This window comes from Choloepus didactylus, chromosome 3 (assembly GCF_015220235.1).
Source record: "Choloepus didactylus isolate mChoDid1 chromosome 3, mChoDid1.pri, whole genome shotgun sequence".
Classification (NCBI taxonomy): Eukaryota; Metazoa; Chordata; class Mammalia; order Pilosa; family Megalonychidae; genus Choloepus; species Choloepus didactylus.
In genome coordinates this window covers 82,193,048-82,211,783 of record NC_051309.1, presented here as the reverse complement: position 1 = coordinate 82,211,783, position 18,736 = coordinate 82,193,048, and the positions used below count along the sequence as shown (strand labels likewise).

At 38.4% G+C, this 18,736-nt stretch overlaps 1 protein-coding gene across 11 annotated transcripts in view; it reads right to left on the bottom strand.

Annotated features, from left to right (window-relative positions):
• SEPTIN11 (septin 11) overlaps positions 1 to 18,736 on the bottom strand; it is a 222,213-nt gene that overhangs the window by 177,822 nt on the left and 25,655 nt on the right. The window contains exon 1 of one of the 11 annotated variants that reach the window (XM_037830048.1): positions 10,256 to 10,274. The exons of the other annotated variants lie outside the window; for them this stretch is intronic. The gene's annotated coding sequence lies outside the window, so the exon portion shown is untranslated. Of the gene's footprint in view, positions 1 to 10,255; positions 10,275 to 18,736 lie in introns of those variants that run through there. 11 annotated transcript variants of the gene reach the window in all.

Here is an 18,736-nt window from a genome sequence, read left to right as displayed (position 1 = left end):
AAAGGGAAAAATCAATTGATCATCTCAATAGATGCTGAAAAAGCATTTGACAAAATCCAACATCCGTTTTTGATAAAAACACTTCAAAAGGTAGGAATTGAAGGAAACTTCCTCAACATGATAAAGAGCATATATGAAAAACCCACAGCCAGCATAGTACTCAATGGTGAGAGACTGAAAGCCTTCCCTCTAAGATCAGGAACAAGACAAGGATGCCCGCTGTCACCACTGTTATTCAACATTGTGCTGGAAGTGCTAGCCAGGGCAATCCGGCAAGACAAAGAAATAAAAGGCATCCAAATTGGAAAAGAAGAAGTAAAACTGTCATTGTTTGCAGATGATATGATCTTATATCTAGAAAACCCTGAGAAATCAACGATACACCTACTAGAGCTAATAAACAAATTTAGCAAAGTAGCGGGATACAAGATTAATGCACATAAGTCAGTAATGTTTCTATATGCTAGAAATGAACAAACTGAAGAGACACTCAAGAAAAAGATACCATTTTCAATAGCAACTAAAAAAATCAAGTACCTAGGAATAAACTTAACCAAAGATGTAAAAGACCTATACAAAGAAAACTACATAACTCTACTAAAAGAAATAGAAGGGGACCTTAAAAGATGGAAAAATATTCCATGTTCATGGATAGGAAGGCTAAATGTCATTAAGATGTCAATTCTACCCAAACTCATCTACAGATTCAATGCAATCCCAATCAAAATTCCAACAACCTACTTTGCAGACTTGGAAAAGCTAGTTATCAAATTTATTTGGAAAGGGAAGATGCCTCGAATTGCTAAAGACACTTTAAAAAAGAAAAACGAAGTGGGAGGACTTACACTCCCTGACTTTGAAGCTTATTATAAAGCCACAGTTGCCAAAACAGCATGGTACTGGCACAAAGATAGACATATAGATCAATGGAATCGAATTGAGAATTCAGAGATAGACCCTCAGATCTATGGCCGACTGATCTTTGATAAGGCCCCCAAAGTCACCGAACTGAGCCATAATGGTCTTTTCAACAAATGGGGCTGGGAGAGTTGGATATCCATATCCAAAAGAATGAAAGAGGACCCCTACCTCACCCCCTACACAAAAATTAACTCAAAATGGACCAAAGATCTCAATATAAAAGAAAGTACCATTAAACTCCTAGAAGATAATGTAGGAAAACATCTTCAAGACCTTGTATTAGGAGGCCACTTCCTAGACTTTACACCCAAAGCACAAGCAACAAAAGAGAAAATAGATAAATGGGAACTCCTCAAGCTTAGAAGTTTCTGCACCTCAAAGGAATTTCTCAAAAAGGTAAAGAGGCAGCCAACTCAATGGGAAAAAATTTTTGGAAACCATGTATCTGACAAAAGACTGATATCTTGCATATACAAAGAAATCCTACAACTCAATGACAATAGTACAGACAGCCCAATTATAAAATGGGCAAAAGATATGAAAAGACAGTTCTCTGAAGAGGAAATACTAATGGCCAAGAAACACATGAAAAAATGTTCAGCTTCACTAGCTATTAGAGAGATGCAAATTAAGACCACAATGAGATACCATCTAACACCGGTTAGAATGGCTGCCATTAAACAAACAGGAAACTACAAATGCTGGAGGGGATGTGGAGAAATTGGAACTCTTATTCATTGTTGGTGGGACTGCGTAATGGTTCAGCCACTCTGGAAGTCAGTCTGGCAGTTCCTTAGAAAACTAGATATAGAGCTACCATTCGATCCAGCGATTGCACTTCTCGGGATATACCCGGAAGATCGGAAAGCAGTGACACGAACAGATATCTGCACGCCAATGTTCATAGCAGCATTATTCACAATTGCCAAGAGATGGAAACAACCCAAATGTCCATCAACAGATGAGTGGATAAATAAAATGTGGTATATACACACGATGGAATACTACGCGGCAGTAAGAAGGAACGATCTGGTGAAACATATGACAACATGGATGAACCTTGAAGACATAATGCTGAGCGAAATAAGCCAGGCACAAAAAGAGAAATATTATATGCTACCACTAATGTGAACTTTGAAAAATGTAAAACAAATGGTTTATAATGTAGAATGTAGGGGAACTAGCAGTAGAGAGCAATTAAGGAAGGGGGAACAATAATCCAAGAAGAACAGATAAGCTATTTAACGTTCTGGGGATGCCCAGAAATGACTATGGTCTGTTAATTTCTGATGGATGTAGTAGGAACAAGTTCACTGAAATGTTGCTATAGTATGTAACTTTCTTGGGGTAAAGTAGGAACATGTTGGAAGTTAAGCAGTTATCTTAGGTTAGTTGTCTTTTTCTTACTCCCTTGCTATGGTCTCTTTGAAATGTTCTTTTATTGTATGTTTGTTTTCTTTTTAACTTTTTTTTTCATACAGTTGATTCGAAAAAAGAAGGGAAAGTTAAAAAAAAAAAAAGAAAAAAGACAAACAAGGGAAAAAAAAAAAAAAAAAAAAAAGATTTAGTGCCCCCTTGAGGAGCCTGTGGAGAATGCAGGGGTATTCGCCTACCCCACCTCCATGGTTGCTAACATGACCACAGACATAGGGGACTGGTGGTTTGATGGGTTGAGCCCTCTACCATAAGTTTTACCCTTGGGAAGACGGTTGCTGCAAAGGAGAGGCTAGGCCTCCCTGTATTTGTGCCTAAGAGTCTCCTCCTGAATGCCTCTTTGTTGCTCAGATGTGGCCCTCTCTCTCTGGCTAAGCCAACTTGAAAGGTGAAATCACTGCCCTCCCCCCTACGTGGGATCAGACACCCAGGGAAGTGAATCTCCCTGGCAACGTGGAATATGACTCCCGGGGAGGAATGTAGACCCGGCATCGTGGGATGGAGAACATCTTCTTGACCAAAAGGGGGATGTGAAAGGAAATGAAATAAGCTTCAGTGGCAGAGAGATTCCAAAACGAGCCGAGAGATCACTCTGGTGGGCACTCTTACGCACACTTTAGACAACCTTTTTTAGGTTCTAAAGAATTGGGGTAGCTGGTGGTGGATACCTGAAACTATTAAACTACAACCCAGAACCCATGAATCTCGAAGACAGTTGTATAAAAATGTAGCTTATGAGGGGTGACAGTGGGATTGGGAATGCCATAAGGACCAAACTCCACTTTGTCTAGTTTATGGATCGATGTGTAGAAAAGTAGGGGAAGCAAACAAACAGACAAAGGTACCTAGTGTTCTTTTTTACTTCAATTGCTCTTTTTCACTCTAATTATTATTCTTGTTATTTTGTGTGTGTGCTAATGAAGGTGTCAGGGATTGATTTAGGTGATGAATGTACAACTATGTAATGGTACTGTAAACAATCGAAAGTACAATTTGTTTTGTATGACTGCGTGGTATGTGAATATATCTCAATAAAATGATGATAAAAAATAAAAAAAAAAAAAAAAAAAAATAAAGGAAACTACGGGGCCTGCAGGCAAGCCTCTAGTCTTACACATAAAATGTGGAGGTCTGAAGAGATGAAGTGATTTCCCTAGAACCAAAATCTGAGTCTTCTGGAACTTTATGCCTATGCATTCCCCATTCAATCATATTGCCTCCCCTAACTATCTCTTTTGGTTGATGATGTTTATTTCCAAAACATAAATATGTTTTTAGGTGCTTTACTTCTGTTGCTATTGTGTAAATACATTTTTAGACGATTCTTCAAGATACCACAACATCATTAATTAACTTAGCCAGGGCACAATTCAGGGATCATGGAGTATTGTATGAATTCTCTAAAATCTGGCCTTTGGCAGATTCGCTGTGAAGCAGAGCTCAGTTCCCCCAGACCTCTCTCTAACCACTGTCCACTCAAACCCTGTTGCCGTATCTTTTCCATCTGGAGTTGTCCTTCCAGACTTTGGTTTTAAGCTTACATTTACCTCCTTTAATTTTATTTGTTTAATTGTGATTCACTAGAAATAAAGTAAAACATTTGATTCAAAAAAAAAAAAAAAAAAAGATGAATTGGACAACATTTGCTATTCTGCTTGTCATCTATACTATCAAATCCCAAGGTCAGAGCCAAGAAAACCCACAAGGAAGTTGTCCCACACAAGCAGCAGAACAGAAAGAGCCAGAAGAGGGGAACAGTTAGGAGAAAAATTAGATATAAGCTGGAACTGAAAAGGAGAAGGGGCCAAGCCCCCAGTCACAAAGCCAGGTAAATTAGCTCTGCCAGACAAATCTAGGGAGCCACCTGAGCCACCCAGATAATATAAAAAACATTAACACTGAGTGATTACCCCAATCCCAAGTGCTATCTTTAAGTAACTTTCTCAAAAAAAAAACTCCTAGCAAGGGAATAATTTTTCCCTTTCTAGTTCCTTGCAAAAATTATGCAGTTTAGGGGTTTTCTTTGGGAATAGTAGGATTATAGGAAAATTTTGCAAAGTGTTGTTTCTGTAATATGTTAATTATTACCAAAAAAACCAATTTAATACTTTAATAATAGAAAATAAATAAAAGATTTTAAAAAGGGGGATATTAATGAAAAGAAGAATAACCATTCAGTATCACAAGGCAATGAAAAGCCTCTTTTTTAAGGAGGTAAGCTTGCAATTGTTATTGAAGCTAAATTGTAAGTGATGGGATAAAATATGAGTGCTTATTATTTTTTTTAATAGCAGAGTGAAAGTGATTAGAGTGGCAGAAAGGCAGAATGGTAAGGTAGAAGGAGTTTGACCTGCAGAACCAGAGAACTCAGGGGCAAGTCTGAACTCTGCCACTGTTCAGCTGTGATTTAATTAAAATCATTTAATTTAGCCTGTTTCCTTAAATTTAAAATAAACTATCTCACAGGACTGTTGCAAAGACTTACTTAACATAATTCTCTATCCTCAGCTCATTTTACACACTTTGCTTGGATGATTTCATTCTTGTCCATGACTTCCGTGACCAACCCTAGTTATGACCCACAGCCCTCATCTCTTTTCTGTGCTCGAATACCTGAACATCTCTAAACCAATACCTTCCACTTTGTCAAGCCAAATGAGAAAACGTCTACTTTAAGATGTCAGAGAGGTACTAGAACAACGTCTGTTAGTTTACATATTTCCAACACTGATCAAATCTAAACTCTCTTGCAGAAGAAAAAAGTCCACTATCTAATCATCTTAAATTCTTCCTTATCCTCTCCACATCCTAAATTGGATAGTGAAGAATCGAAGCCACCAGTACCAGGTTAGCTTTTCTCCTCTGTGTCCAGACGTAATAACGCCAACATTTATCAAGCATCCACACCATCGTTTTTGGCTGAACTTTTCCCACCCAGCCCACTTAATTGACACAATTGCAGTCAGTCTACCAGCTGGTTTCTATTTTTGAGACTTAAGATATTTCCTTTTAGTGTCTAGTGTTTTAGAATAGCCAGAAGGAAATACCTGAAGTTGTTGAACTATAATCCAGTGGTCTTGATCTTTGATAATGATTGTATAACTACTATATACAAAAAAAAAGAAAAGAAAAGAAAAAATAAGTTGGTTGCTTGTGTCTGTATGAATCTACTTCTGGATGTTTTGTCCTATTCCACTGATCTATATATATATGTGTGTGTGTGTATATATATATATATATATATATATATATATATATATATATATCTGATAATACTATACTGTCTTAATTAATCTAACTCTATTGTAAGTTAAAATTGGGTAGAGTACAACACTAGTGATCAATAAGAGGGAGGGGTAAGGAGTATGGGATGTTTGTGGTCTTCTTTTTTCTTTTTATTTCTTTTTCTGGAGTAATGCAAATGTTCTAAAAATGATCATGGTAATGAATATACAAATATGTGAAGACACTGTGAACCATTGATTGTATACTTTGGATGGATTGTATGGTGTGTGAATATATCTCAATAAAATTATGTTATCAAAACGACAACAACAACAACAAAACTACCAAAAAAGAAAAATCCAGGACCAGATGGTTTCACAGGTGAATTCTACAAATCCTTCCAAGAAGAATTAATATCAATCCTGCTCAAACTCTTCAAAAAATTGAAGAGGAGGGGACACTCCCTAACTCATCCTATGAAGCCAACATTACCCTAATACCAAAGCCAGGCAAAGACACTACAAGTAAAGAAAATTACAAACCAATCTCTCCAATGAATACAGATGCAAAAATACACAATAAAATACTTGCAAATTAAATCCAACAGCACATTAAAAGAAGTATATACCACGATCAAGTGGGTTTTATTCCAGGAATGCAAGGGTGCTTCAACACAAAAAAAGTCAGTTAATGTAATATACCACGTTAACAAATCAAAGGGGGAAAACCACATGAGCCTATCCATGAGCCTACCGACTGACACAGAAGAGGCATTTGACAAAATCCCACACCCTGTCTTGCTAAAAACCCTTTGAAAATAGGAAAAGAGGGAAATTTCCTCAACATGATAAGGGGCATATATGAAAAATCCACAGCTAACATTGTACTCAATGGTGAAAGACTGAAAGCTTTCCCTCTAAGAACTGGAACAAGACAAGGATGCCCACTATCACCACAGTTATTCAACATTGTACTGGAAGTTCTAGCCAGAGCAATTAGTCAAGAAAAAGAAATAAAAGGCTTCAAATTGGAAAGGAAGAAGTAAAACTTTCACTATTTGCAGATGACATGATCCTGTGTTTAGAAAGACCTGAAAAATCTACAACAAAGCTACTAGTGCTAATAAACAAGTTCAACAAAGTGGCAGACTACAAGATGACATGCAAGAGTCAATAGTATGTCTATAAACTAGTAATGAGCAATCTAGGAGGAAATCAAGAGAAATTAGATTTCTCACGTGACAATTAAGAAAACACTGCTTAAAACACTCCTTAGAAATGGATATCTGAACAGAGCCCTGGCTCTGTAATCCAATCTAGATCTTTTGAGGACAGGGGGATATAGGCATCATAGTAAAAATACCTTTCAGGAGATAACTACCAAGTGTAAGAATCCATACATTGTAAAAAGTGGGAACACTTTTTCTTACAGACAATGTTTTTTTCTAAAAGTCAGGGTAAACCCTGAAAGGTTAAATCTAGCTGGGTGACAAGAATTAACAACAACGACAACCACAAAAAAGCCTTTTCTTAAGTTTCCAAAGACCAGTCTTTCAATTTAAGTCAAAGTGACTAATGCCTGCAACAACTTAATGTTACAAACTGCTGATCAGCAGAAAGTCTCATATTTAGGAATGACAAGGTCCACATGTGCATTACAGGGTCTCTTACCAATTTTGCAGAACTCAGAGGAAAACGAGAGTGGGAGGTAAGCAATGTGACAAACAGGCAAGAAGCATTTATAAATGCATGACCTGATCCGAAACAGATGCTACAGCTGTTCTCTGGCACTGCTCCACATCAGCTAGCCACCTAGGAAAGCTAATGAGAAAAATATGAGGGGGGAGGAAGGGTCACTAATGAATTCAAAACCCTCTCGCTTTCCAGTGGGATTCCAAATTTCCTAATCCCATTTAAAACATATCTCTCTTGCAGAGGAGAAAGCCACCCAGTTGTCTCACTATTGCTCATTTGGGTCTTTTTTGTCCCTTCTGCCCTGCCTTTAGCATATGGTGTATCATTCAGACAAGCTTTCTCAAAATGGAAATGAATAGGAGGTCAAAGAGAATTTAGAGGCCTAAAGCAGTTGGAAGTTTTTCACAAGTTTTTATGTAGGGTTCCACTCATATTCACACGTCATTCTTCAGTGCTTCCTGTTTGAGAAATAGTGTGGCACATGTCATATATCTATTCACTGAATGCATTAATCAGCAAACAATGAAATATGGAAGGGACAGTTCCTTCCTCATGCCACCATTTCTATCACCGGATATAAATTAGCCACTTCCTTTTGACAGATACCACTTATTTTTGTCTCTTTCTGAAGAGGCAGGGGATTTTCAGTTACAGTAATGACATATAAAGGAAGAAAAAGAAAAACCCAAAGCAGCTCCAAAGCAGTCATAAACAGAAGTACCAGGATGTCTCTCTAGTGGCAACTTGGCCACATATATTCAGTTCATTAGCCAGGCTGACCTAGAACATCTCTGAGGGCAGTGACCCATTTCAAGCACCTTAAAACTGAGGGAGTATACTAAAAACTACTAAAGCCATGGCAAATACACTCTTAGGAAATAAATATACAAATTAACATTTCACAGAGCTTTGCAAATATTCCTAAATAATCCCTGACCAAAATTCTCAAGCCTTCCTAAAATTTCCACTGTGTCCATTGTGCTCTGGATGAAACACTATCAGAATGAGACAGAGGTTGCTTACAGAATATTGGGTAAGATATTAGTTTCCTATTACCATGTAACAAATTACCACAAACTCAGCAGCTTAAAACAACACCCATTGGTTAGCTCTCTGTTCTGGAGGTCAGAAGCCTGGCCACGACATACATGACTGCGTTCTCTGCTCATTGTATCATAGGGTTAAAATCAAGGTGTTGGTTGGGCTGAGTTCTCCAGCAGTCTTGAGGCTGTGGGGAAAATCCTGCTTCCAACTGATTCAGATTGTTGGCAGAATCCAGGTCCATGCTGCTGTAGAACTGAGTTCCTCCTTTCCTTTTTGGCTGTCAGCCAGGTACTGCTCTCTGCTCCTAAAGGTCACACACTGTCCCTAGCCACATGACCACCTTCATCTTTAAAGCTAGCAATGAGGAATCTCCCTCATGTCAAATCCCTTTCACACTTTAAATGTCTTTCTTCAGGAGGAGTCCAATTCCTTTTAAGAGACCACCTGATACATCAGATCCACCCAGGATAATCTCAATTTCTTAAAGTCAACTTTGCCATATAACATAACCTAATCATGGGAATGACAATCCCATCATATTCACAAGTTATTAGGATAGGATATGACCAACAGGGGTAGGGATCCTGAGGCTATGTTAAAATCCAGTGTCTACCACAGGGTATATTATAACATTTCTATATGCTCCTGTGTAAATAATAAAATAACGAATTTAGTGTTTCCCCAACTCATAACAAAATACAAGTAAGTGACAGGGAAAGAGAGATGAGAAATGAGTAAAAACATAGGAACTCTCTTGAGTCACTTCCACCCTGTTTTACACTGAATTTGATAAGGGCTGCTAACTACTATGAGTTCTTTGCCTTTCCAATAAATGAAACTAGTTGTGCGGGTTTGGATGTATTATTCCCCCAAAACACCATCATCTTTGATGCAATTTTGTGGGGGCAGACGTATTAGTGTTGATTAGGTTGGAATCCTTTGATTGAGTGTTTCCATGAAGATGTGACTCAATCAACTATAAGAGAAACATTTGATTGGATAATTTCCATGGAGGTATTACCCTGTCCATTCAGGGTGGGTGTTAATTGGATCACTGCAGTCATATAAAGGAGTTCACAGACAAAGATCTCCGAGCAGCTAAGAGTGACATTTTGGAGAGCAACTAAGAGTGACATTTTGAAGAAGAGCTGCAGCTAAGAGTGGACAAAACGCCCTAAGAGCAACATTTTGGAGAAAGCCATTTTGAAACCAGAACTCCAGAGCAGATGCCAGCCATGTGCCTTCCCCGCTAACAGAGGTTTCCCAGATGCCAATGGCCATCCTCCAGTGAAGGTACCCTATTGTTGATGCCTTACCTTGGACACTTTATGGCCTTAAGAACGTAACTGTGTAACCAAATACACCCCCTTTATAAAAGCCAATCCATTTCTGGTGTTTTGCTTAACAGCAGCATTAGCAAACCAGAACAGTAGTTTTGCAAACTTTTAGGGGCCTACTACATAACAAGAATTCTAGGAAATGCAGAAGCTTCTTAAGGAACTTAAGTCTTATTAGGTAAAATAAGTCATTGAGATGAAACAGAAGACAATTGCAAATTGTTTGATGATGAAATATAATACAAAGGTTATCAGGGGTTAGGCAATGGAGATTAACATGGACCAGAGCAAAAAAGAAAGGGTTTCTCAGAGGTCAGTTTTGATCTAGGTCATGCTAAGGTAAAATAAGATTTGGACAGTTGCAGAGGAAACGGAGATGGAAGGAGGGAAGAAGTAGACTCTCTCAGGGGAAGCAGCAGGAAAAGAAAGAGATCTAAATGGCATAGTTATGACTAAACTGGAAAAACTGAAGAATCCAGAGTAGAGGATTTAAAACTTCAAAACTTGTTCAAATTTCCAATCATTGGAAATGTTCTTTAAAGTGCTTCCTGCTTTCCCCTCCCAACTCCCCAAATAAGCAATACACGATTAAACACTTACAAGCCCAGGATCTGTCAATGTGTCTTCAAGGGTTGAGTGGAAGAGAAATCTAGGAACAGTCACTGAGCAGCCATGTCATGAAAAGGATTTTCTGTTTCTTGCCACCCAATGAACTTAAGGAGCATTATCTTCCCAACCAGACCAGCAGACCAAGGGATCTCTAGTACAGAATTGCTTCCTGGCCAAGGTTTTAACCCAGATTATCAGCCTGGGCAACCATTCAAATAGTAAACAATTTGATGCAAACTTCCTCCAAAGCATAAAAAAAAAACAAAAAGCTTATCTTGAAGAGAACCTAATTAGTTATGGCTGCAATTTTTGCTATCCTAATCAAGCTAAGGCTTTCTTCTTCTTCCTTACTCTGTTCTCCTTCTCAAAAAATAGAGCCAATTAACTACTAAAAATAAAAATAAAAACTCCCACTTGTCGAACAGACAACTTTCTGCCTTACAGAAAGTTAATTGCACATCATGGAGGCACCCATCATCTGTAAGAGAAAATTGGTTTGAAGGTTTTCTCACACATATTGGTATGCTTAGGAAAGCAGAGCTAAGAGGCTATATTACAATTTTCTTTTCTCTCAAATTTTTCCTGTTGATGGGCAATTTTGGATGCTGGCTTTCTTGTCTTGATCAGCTAAAGCTAAACAAACCTTCTTTTCACATGCTGCTGGGACAAAAGAATGTTTCCACAGTAACCTCCACCCTCCTCCATTGTCCACTAAAAACGTCTCTTAAGGAGGCATGTTCATTATCATTATGTTGCCATTTCTGAATAATCAAGTAGGCCCCAAAGGAAAAAACTGGAAAACTCTACTTTACAAAAAATCATTATAAAATTCCATCATTTCTCAAAGTAATGATAAACTATGTGTACAGCAGCAGAGGTTACATTTTCACGCATGTTATTACCACATAGTGCAAAGGGGTCACAGCAGCCTGACATCTCACTGTGATGGGCTCTGGTTTCACCCCAACACTCCTGGATTGAGTCATGGGATATGTGAATGGGAATATATTTTTGGCAGTCTTTAATAGCATGATTACAGGAAAATATTAAACTGAAATCAAAACTTTAGAAAGATTATAGCTTGGCAGGAGAGCCTTTCTGTAATTCATACATTCCATAGGAAGGAGAAACTGAGAAAGTTAAATGAGACCCAGGATGAAAGAAAGGCCAAAATTAGCAAAAGTCTTGGGCATTGATCCAAGTAGCTGCCATTCAACTCTTCCAAAGCCTAATAGTTCATTAGAATAATTATTATTCAAGTGGTAGAAATGAAAGACAGGAAAGGGAAAATGAGATAATTACAATAAGGAAAAAAAGAAGAGCTACTTTGGCCATTTGCATTTCAGAAAAACAAAACCTCAAATCCCTCCCCAGATATAGAGGGTCAGACCACGTATCGTACTATAATCATGGCTACACAGAGTTAAGCCCATTTTGCCACAATTGCAGCAACTGTACACATTAGGTTGGTTATTACCAGGAGTGGGTTTAGCACAATGTGGCAACTGCAACCACCAATGTAAGGAAATAAAATTTGCAGCTATCTCCCAGGATTTCTTATCAGCCCAACTTCCACCCACTCTTTTTTTTTTTTTATTAAATTCAGTTTTATTGAAATACATTCACATACCATACAATCATCCATGATATACAATCCACTGTCCACAGTATGATAACATAGTTATGCGTTCATCACCACAATCTATCTCTGAACATTTTCCTTACATCAGAAAGAACCAGAACAAGAATAAAAAATAAAAGTGAAAAAAGAACACCCAAATCATCCCCCATCCCACCCCATTTGTCCTTTAGTTTTTATCCCCATTCCTCCACTCATCCATACACTAGACAAAGGGGGTGTGATCCACAAGGTCTTCACAATCACACTGTCACCCCTTGTAATCTACATTATTATATAATTGTCTTCAGGAGTCCAGACTGCTGGGTTGGAGTTTGGTAGTTTCAGGTATTTACTTCTAGCTATTCCAATACATTAAAGCCTAAGAGTTGTTATCTATATAGTGCATAAGAATGTCCACCAGAGTGACCTCTCGACTCCATTTGGAATCTCTCAGCCACTGAAACTATTTCGTCTCATTTTGCATCCCCCTTTTGGTCAAGAAGATACTCTCAGTCCCACGCTGCCGGGTCCACATTCATCCCCGGGAGTCATACTCTGCGTTGCCAGGAAGATTTACACCCCTGGGAGTCGGGTCCCACGTAGGGGGGAGGGCAGAGAGTTCAATTGTCAAGATGGCTCAGTTAGAGAGAGAGAGGGCCACATCTGAGCAACAAAGAGGTACTCAGGGGGAGACTCTTAGGCACCATTACATACAACTTTAGACTCTCCTTTGTTCCACCCACTCTTTAGCCCAGATATTAATAATTCAGAAGACAGTGTGACAACTCCAAATCACACTGCTCACATGTACATACAGAGAAGGAACAGTGACAGTAAAACCAGATGTGCTTAGACAAGCAGAGAAACCAGTGAAGCTTCAGGCCCCATGGACAGTAGAGCACTAATAAATGTATCATATATTTTACCTTCCATTTCAGGTTCAGAGTGGAAAAGTAGATCCATATCTTTTAAAAGTGTCAAAGTTGCCTAGAGCACTTGTATAATGAAGGTTAAAGTGCTCTAAGAGAAGAAACAGAGGGAATGGTCTCTACTGCTTTTTACCTAGAGAACTAAAAAGAGGGGTCTAATATTTCCCTTGATCAGTCGACCAAAAAGCAATAATGGAACATTTATGTAAAGGTGACAATGCTCTGTGCTGTTTAGTAAAAATGAACAAGATATTCAGATGTCACTAAGCTTAGACATTGTTCTACCCTCCAGCCTTCTCAATACTTTCCTCCTTCCACCACAACTGTCATGAAAATAATCATTTAGTGGGCACTTTGGTGCCAAGCCTAAGAATGATATCTACCCCTTTAAAAAGAAATCTTTCTATCTAATCTCCAAAATGACGTAGATATTAGCCACATTTTACAGATGAGAAAAAACAAAGCTCAATTCAAGGCAGAACTAACGTTCAAACCAGTTTTGCCAGATTCCAAGTCTACACACTTTCTACTACCACTAGTACCTTAAACTGGACAACTGACTCTTTTTAAAGTACACCCTCTGCACAGAGAATGCCTCCAACCCATAACCCCACCTGTCAAATTTTACTCTTCCTCAAAATTCCAGGAAAAATGCCATGACACCTTTTTCATTAAGCCTTCCCTGGTTTCTTGAATTAGACCCTCTTGCTCTCTATCTTACAAATCTCCACTGTACTTGAGTTATTCATCACATCCTGGCACCCAGCCACATAATTTTCCACTTGTCAGGCCCCCAGAAGAACATACATTTCTTGAGGAAAGGAACCCAGTCTTACTTTGAACTTGGCCTAGGACAGTGTCACATGTAGCCACTGCTAGATATTCAGGATGAATGAATGTAGAGACTCAGTTCTCAGAGTTCACAGTCTGTGACTGGCCTTCCCCAACAAAAAACTACCATGGAGCAGCACAGTGAGATGAAGCTCACAGGAGGGAGCATTCATTATGGGATGGAATGCCCAGGCTATGTTTGATGGGAGAGGTGAGGCTTAAGAGGACCCTTGAAAAATGGATAAGATAGAGAAATTAATACTCCAGCCACATGATTTATTCTTGATATATAGGGAAATCAACTGTGGGGGAGGAGGAGACAACGTAGTTTGAGGCAAACATTGTAGGGAGTTGGCTAGAAGAAATAATTATTCTGTAATGTATTCTGTTTAATTATTGTGTGCATATATACATATGCACATACATAAACTTATGCCAAGAACCATCTCAACTACTTTACATGGGGATCCCAGTTAACTCTCACAACCACCTACCAAGATATGTACCATTATTATTCTCATCTTACAACTGAAGCTCAAAGAGACTAAATTGCTCAGGACCACAGAGGGTCAAAGCCAAGCAGTTTGCCTCCAAAGTCCTTGCCGTTATACCAGTAAGGTATGGAAGTCTAGAAAATCATCTTCAGATTCATCTTTTACAAACCAGAGAGTGATATGTGCATGTTGGCCATCGGGGTACATCCACAGCCCCATGCAAGAGCAATACACTATAGAAGTCACCTTGCTCCGAAGTCAGAAATAGTAGGAGAGGTAGTTCTGTCAGGCCTCCATATTGGTGCACATAAGCGATGGAAAGTGGAAGCTAAAGGGAGTGGGGACAGCAAGAAGCAAGAGAAGAATTGGAAAAGAGAAACACTTCCCAGCACAACGTGTTGGAGTCGATTTCTTTTATTTCTCACATAAAAGGAACAACTCTAACCTAGGGATTATAGACTAAGTTTGAGCTGCCTACAGTAATCGCTCTTACTCTCACTCATCTAAAGAGCAAAAATTATCAAGTCTTCTTCCCTCCCTTTCCCTGACAAAAATGTAAAAACCAGTGGTACAGAAAAATCTACCAAAGCTTACACAGCAGATGCAAAGACAATGCATCAGAGATAGAATAAAGACAGGATACAGATAGCAGTCCTGACTAATATCACGTGACTAAACAGTTAGAAATTCCAGTAACCTCCTCCTTAGTTTCTCACAAATCACTGAGGAGCAAACATGCATATGGCTGTACTGTCAAAAAAATAAAAAACCTTCAGTTAAGGGCTGGGGATGAAATATTTTCTGTACTGCTACTTACTATGTGCGAGAAACTGGCAAGCTATTTTACCAACTTGATTATCAAAAAAAAAAAAAAAAAGATATACCTTTTGAAACAAGAGAACTTCTTCAGATTCACTTCCTCATCTTATCTAGAGAGGAAGGCCAAAAATGCTCATCACCCAGATATTGAATACGACTAACAAAAAAACAAATATCTATTGATTTATTCATGGGGCAGCATTACCCACTTCTTCCGAGTTTATGTTAAAAATGAAACCTCTTGATCTCAAATGGAGTCGAGAGGTCACTCTGGAGGACACTCTTATCCACTACAAGATATCCCTTTATAGGGTTTAATGTATTGGAATAGCTAGAAGGAAATGTCTGAAACTGTAGAACTGCAACCTAGTAGCCATGATTCTTGAAGACGGTTGCATAACTATGTAGCTCACATGGTGTGACTGTAATTGTGAAAACCTTGTGGCTCACACTCCCTTTACCCAGGGTATAGATAAAGTAGAAAAATGGGGACAAAAACGAAATGAAAAATAGGGTAGGATGGGGGGGATAGAATGATGTAGGTGTTCTTTTTTTACTTTTATTTTTTATTCTTATTTTCATTCTTTTTGGAGTAATGAAAATGTTCAAAAATTGACTGTGGTGATGAATGCACAACTATATGATGGTACTGTGAACAGCTGATTCTACATTGTGGCTGACTGTATGGTATGTGAATATATCTCAATAAAACTGAATAAAAAAATGAAACCTCTTAAAACTAATAATACTTTCATCCTCACGGAAACTAACATTCATGATTCTAGAACCTACTCTGAGCTAGGCAATAGTTGACAATTTCACTTATATTGTTTTACTTAATAAATATTTACTTAGACTACCATCTCTGAAGGCATTTTAATTGTACTCAAATTGCTTTACGTGCCCTTCTCTGCAATTTGCAATTCAGAACAAAGCTTCAACCACTAACCACTGGGTCACCAACGCAACATACCTGTTCTGTTGATTTTATAACAATCCATGAGGTAATTACAAATAGTTTACTCAGGTCCATGAAGAAAACATAGTCAGATGTTATCTACTTAGGCAATAGTATTTCTGTAAGTGCAACAAATGGCAAAAAATTTTCAAATCAAATTTTAATGAATTTAAATTTACATATCATTTAATGCCTTTTTCCCCTCCAATTAAAATTGGTGGTTGTACCCTCTTAATTAAGCCTATTCCTCTGGTCTAAATTCCTCTCCCATCAAATATGTTTTTCTTAGGACACTATACTCTTCTCTCTCCATCTCATTCCATATTATTTTGTGTAGCCAGTCTTCTCTGCCTTAAAACAAATAAATACAGACATATAAAAGCTACTTTAACCATTACATTCCATAGTTAAAAATCCTCTGGGCCTTTTTCTCTAAGCCAACTCTGCAAATAAACCCACTACCCTCCCCCCCACATGGGACATGAGTCCCAGGGGTATAAATCTCCCTGACAACATGGGGCATAACTCCCAGGGATGAGCCTGGCACTGGGATCATGGGATTCAGATTGACCTCTTGACCAAAAGAGGGAAAAAAAAATGAAACAAAATAAAGTTTCAGTGGCTAAGAGATTTCAAAAAATTCAAGAGGTCATTCTGGAGGTTATTCTTATGCCTTATATAGATATTCCTTTTTAGTTGCTAGTGTATTAGAATAGCTAGAAGGAAATACCTGAATCTGTTGAACTGTAATCCAGTAGACTTGATTCTTGATGATAATTGTATAATCATATAGCTTTTATCGTATGACTGTGTGATTGTGGAGAACCTTGTGACTGACACTCCCTTTACCCAGTGTTTGGGCAGATAAGTAATAAAATAAAATAGAGGAGGATAAGGGGTATGGGATGGTTTGGGTGTTCTTTTTTATTATTATTTTTTTCTTTATTTTGGAGCAATGAAAATGTTCTAAAATTGTGGCGATGAATGCATAACTACATGATGATACTGTGAGCCACGGATTGTATACTTTGGATGGATTATATGGTGTGTGAATATATCTCAATAAAATTGCATTAAAAAAAAAAAACTCCCAGGGCTTCCAATCCTATTCCAGCTAGGCTTCAGTTTCATTACCTCTAAAATAGAGGCAGGGAATGGGCAAGGAGGTGGCTGTTGAGGAAGGGTACATAAACAATTTCTAGTTATTAAAATATGGGATTCTATTATTCACAATGGCACCAAGGAAGAAAGACTGCCCATGCCTACATACAGTGGTTTCCAGGCTTCATATAAAACCTTACAGGAAATATTCAGTCCTCAAAACAAAAGTATAAAATACTGAAGGCAAACAAGAAGACATGACATGCAGAGAGGGATGGATCCAAACGTAAGTCAAATAGTAGGTTACTCTGTTCAAGTAGCACAACTTTAGTACAGCTAAGAGACCACAAAACCAGCCTATTATCTAGCAGAAAGCAAAGCAACTGACCAGGATCAACGTGACATGGACGGCTCTAAGCGGGTGGGAAACCATGTCACCTAATTGTTCCCACGCCAAGAGGTCTCATGGTTCTAGCCTCATATGAGGATTATGGGTCCCAAATTTTGCTGACTCGTACAACAATGAGGAATCACAAGCCTTAAACCTTATGTTAACACAAGTATAGGGAGTAAAAAATGACTGTGATGGGTATAGTCATAACCCACATATCAAAATAGGTGTTTCTTAAATCAGGCCTAGAAAGATGCAAGAGATTGAAGCCAAAAAAAGCATAAAATATTGAATGAGGAAAAGAAGATATATATCGTTTCTCCAAGTACTAGAAACTAGAGCTCTCTTTAAATATATGTCTCCCTATCCTTTTTTATGTCTACCTATCCTTACCATGCAAAGATAACAGAACAAACACCCACATATCCAACATTCAACCCAAGAAACAGAACATTACCCAAAGATTTGAAACTCCAAATACCTTACATGATGACATCCCTCTCCCTTCATGACCCTCACCAGATTTAAATCTTGAATTTGCATTAAATTATTCTTGTTTTTCTTTGTAGTGTTACCTTATACACCACTGTTAGCACACAGTCACTGAGAGTCTTAATTTCAAATAATAGAAGTGGATTGAAGCTGCAATAAAACCCATGGGAATGGCCATGGAAGTACTTTATTTTGGTATAAAGGAAGGCAACTAACCAAAATGTCTCAAACTGACACTGTTACAGTGGGCACTTTGGGATGGTAGAGCGAGTTTTCAAATGGTGTTCTGTGTCGTCTTTAAAGCATTAGTTATTCTTTAGTCCACTGGCTGGAGGTACAAACACAAGCAGCACCAACAGTAACTCGAGCTGTGTTACATAAGCCTTTTGCAAGGGCTCACATGTTTCATAAAGGGTAGCTCACCAGAAATATTCAACAGCACTGAGGACCTAAGTAAAACTTGATTCATCCCAGCTGCAGCTCAGCTCTAAAACTGTGCAATTTTTTTCACAATAAATAAGCCAGCACCAGGGTCCTAAAGATGAAATTAGTGACCAGCAGGTAAGAGGAGGAGTTTGGGTTTTCTCCACTGGGCAATGGGGAACCATGGAAGAATACAAGCTACCTATCTAGAACACTGCTTTTCTACTGTCCTTGGATTTGTAGAATAAGCACAAGTCAGGGGATCTGAGTTCCAGCTTTGAGCCTGTAGGCCTAAAACAGGTCACTTACTCTCTTGGGTCTTGGCTTCCTTTGCTGTTAAATCAAGGAGCTGGATGAGACGATCTCTTTAAAAAGTCCTTCCTCCTCCAGTACTCTATGAAACCCCAAGCAAC